This window comes from Oryzias melastigma, linkage group LG18, assembly GCF_002922805.2.
Source record: "Oryzias melastigma strain HK-1 linkage group LG18, ASM292280v2, whole genome shotgun sequence".
In the NCBI taxonomy this organism is placed as follows: Eukaryota; Metazoa; Chordata; class Actinopteri; order Beloniformes; family Adrianichthyidae; genus Oryzias; species Oryzias melastigma.
The window spans coordinates 3,061,745-3,065,417 of NC_050529.1; the positions used below are offsets into that span (position 1 = coordinate 3,061,745).

At 41.7% G+C, this 3,673-nt stretch overlaps 1 protein-coding gene across 1 annotated transcript in view; it reads left to right on the forward strand.

Moving 5' to 3' along the window:
- Positions 1-858: 858 nt before the first annotated feature.
- The window catches only part of LOC112143484 (protein turtle), a gene marked incomplete at its 3' end in the record, with an annotated part of 6,140 nt that continues 3,325 nt past the window's right edge, over positions 859-3,673 (forward strand). The window contains 1 exon segment of the mRNA XM_024267503.2: positions 859-1,122.

The window sequence follows — 3,673 nt, forward strand, 5'->3', positions numbered from 1 at the left end:
AATGGGACCCTGCTCCCCACGGAAAGGCTCCCCACCAGACGGGGCCAGACCGCCCCCCCAAGACACCGCCACAACGGCAGGCCCCAAGGGGGTTGCCGCACCTGGCCCAGAGCCAGAGAGGGAGTGATCCCAGCCCCCAGGTGCAGGCAAACCGCCCCCCCCAAACGCAGGCGGGCCCCCTAGGACCGGAGCCCCATGCCAGCCCCTCCAGCACAAGCAAGAGGACCACCCTTGATCGGGGGGTGGTGGTTGGTGTGGTCCACGGTACACGCATTTGTCTAAACGTAGTCTCTGATCCTTACGGACCACGGATTATCCATGATCCTTTACACACCTACATCTGAGCCAATAGAAATTACATGTGGAGTGCCCCAAGGCTCCATCCTGGGACCACTTCTATTTAACATCTACATGCTCCCACTGGCCCAGGTTATAAAGAACAACAACATTAGTTACCATAGCTATGCAGATGACACACAGATATATATTAGACTGACACCAGGAGACCGAGGCCCTGTACAGGCTCTTGGTAAATGTATTGAGGACATTAATGACTGGATGTGTCACAACTTACTTCAATTAAACAAAAACAAAACTGAGGTTATTGTCTTTGGGGCTAAAGAAAAAAGGTTGGACGTCACTACAGAGCTTCAATCTATTCAACTAAAAACTACCAACCAGGCCAGAAACTTGGGTGTAGTGATAGACACAGACTTAAATTTTGATAAACACATTAAGGCAGTCACTAAATCAGCCTATTATCATCTCAAAAATATCTCAAGGATTAAAGATCTGATGTCTAAGCAGGACCTGGAGAAACTAGTGCATGCTTTCATCTTTAGTCGACTTGATTACTGTAACAGTGTTTTTACAGGACTACCAAAAAAATCCATCAGGAAACTGCAGCTTATTCAGAACTCTGCTGCTCGGGTTCTGAATCCTCCCCTTCTCTGATTCCCTTCTCCCTCCCCCTTGATTTGGAGTGTCAGTCAAAGTCGTCTCCGGATGATGATTTTTTCAGTCTCACACTCCAGAGAGGTCCAGAGTCCTCCATCAGAGAGTAAAGAGAAGCTCTTTTCTTCACGTTGGCGTTCTCTGAACCTCAGAAGTTTACCTTTAAATGTAAGTAATGATTTTATATTGTAGCGTGACTGTTTAAAGTTATAAAACCGCTGTTGTTATGTATATTCAAGAGCTGGAAGCTCCGTGCTAAAGCCAGCAGACCGGTGATATTGATGACGTCATCAAATGAAAGTCCCGTCTGAAATATTAAACGGTATTTTTTCCATAACTCTCTGTTTGTAGGGATAAACAAAGGGGGGGGGGGGGGGGANNNGGATCGGGCCTTCCATCCAGATAGTTCTGGTCTGCAAACACCACCAGAGTTTAGCCATTAGAATAAAATTAGTTTCTACTATGAGTAAAATTTAACACAATGTAGATTAAAAAAGTAATTAATTCAGACGAGGATGAAATGTCTTCCTCAGAGTTAAATTTGATTCAGTTTGACTCAAATTTATTCTACAAATTACTTTCCATCATAATTTACACATAAACTCTAAAAATTAGATAAGTGTGATTTTCTGGATGTTTTTTCCTCATTTTATCTCTCATAGTTGTGGTATATCTATGAAACTACAGACCTCTCATCTTTTTCAGTAGGAGAACTTGAATAATTGGCGGCTGACTGAATACTTTTTTGCTCCTCTGTAAGTAAACATGTTCTGATCAAAATCCACAAACTTTGAGTTTTCAAACCCCATTTCTCTGTTTCTTACAAGCTTTACCTGAACTCCCCGTATCTTGATGTTTATGTTTTATGTGCCAGAGGTTGGATCTGCTTCAGGGAAGCAGGAGGGGAGAGTGTGCATATTTTAGAAGTGACTCCAGTAGATTTAGACCAGATGTGCTTGTTGTTCACAGTGGATTATATCAAAATAAAAACGCGTATTTGAGTACAGCCATAATTCTCTATGCAATATTTTAGTGTTTTGAATTTTGCTTCAATAATAGCAAAGTAAACTTGTTTAATCTTATCCAAAATACTTAATAAAATTGTGCATATAGTTTAATGAACTGCGATCTACATATTGTGGGTGTTCTGACTGTTCTCTGCTAAAGTAATCCTTGTGTTCTGTGGTGTGGAGGAGTTTTCTCTGAAACTGAGACCTTTTTGTCTTGACGCAAGTCCAACTTTTGGGGTCTTCATAGTGTTTTTGGTCGTCCCCCCGAGGAAAGAATTCTGTTCTGGATCAAGTTTTTCTTACGTTTGCTTACCTCCTGAAACTTCCCTGGTGTGTGCGACTGTGGGAGTCGACTAAAGAGGAAGAGAGAGGTTACATCCGATGAAAAGAATGTAGCTACAGTTTGACACACAGAGTTTTGTGTTGTGCACTGAAAGATGCCAAAATCCAAAACATTCCTCAATCTGTGTGAGAAGACAGGAAGGAAGGAGGAGAAAGGGACTTTTCCACTGCAGAGATGAGTTCATCATAAAGAGATTATTGAGTTTCAATGTGTGACTAACAAGTGAAACTAAATAACAAGAGTTTGTAATCCAAATTTGTAAAAGATTTGAGTTCACTAAGGACTTCTGATTTGTGTTACAGGTTATTTGATCAAATGAAACTCTTAAAGGAGTTAAGTAACAAACACTGAATTTATTTGTGGACTTTTAGCTGTTCTTGGTTCCTGTCTGAACTAATAAACCTGCTGCAGGTGGAACCAGCTGTCAGCCCGTGTTGAAAGTGCAGGTTTGTGAGGATATCTCAGAAATAAACAGATTAAAATACCACTTTGGAGTTATTTGTAGTGAGTAATTGACAGTATGTTACACTTTAAAGCTCAAAAAGTCGTTTTTCGTGGTATGGTCCATTTAAAAGGCAGATGGTTTGAAGGTCCCAGACGACCGGATCCAGACGACCGGGTCTGACGATGTTTTATTTCTTTTCTGGAAACGGTTGGTAGCTCAGTTGGGAATAGAGTTCAGTTTCAGAGAGATTAGTTGGTGTTGAATTTTTGAGTTTAGATTGATGTTTTTCACTTGCTTTTTAAACTCATTTCCTGTCCTCATAATTCTTCATTTGTAAAACGCTGCTTGATTTTTAAAGACGTTTTACAACTCTAACTCTCTCTTTCCTTCTTCCTTTCATGATACATCTGCCCCATCTCAGTCTAATAAAGAAACAAGAAAGGAAAAAACCCACATGTTTACAGGGACACAGTAAAACTGAATCCTGATTGGTTCACTGAGCTGCCAATCAACAGACCACGCCCCTAAAGTGGCGGCGGTACAGTTCTGATGGAGATCGCAGCTGAGTCTCCAAAAATGTGGATCATCAGTTCCTTTCTGTTCTTGGTTCTGGTCGGTTCGTCTGTTTCCAGAGCATCAGGCGAGATAAAGATAAACTAGAAAGTTCTTTAAGTCGTTAGAACTTGGCGGTTAAACAGCAGAGATGATGATTGTTTGAGAGTCTGTGGGAGGAAGTGACACCAGGAGATTCTGATTCTCTTCATGAGACAGAGAGACAGAAATCTCCTGATGGAGGAGAAACGAGGATCCACCAGAACCGGGAATGTTCCTGTAACGGTCCAGATTACTGCTTACTGACAGAACTGTCTTTTCTCCAGGGACGGACTCAGCGATTTGGGGGCCCTGGGTAAAAATAACATA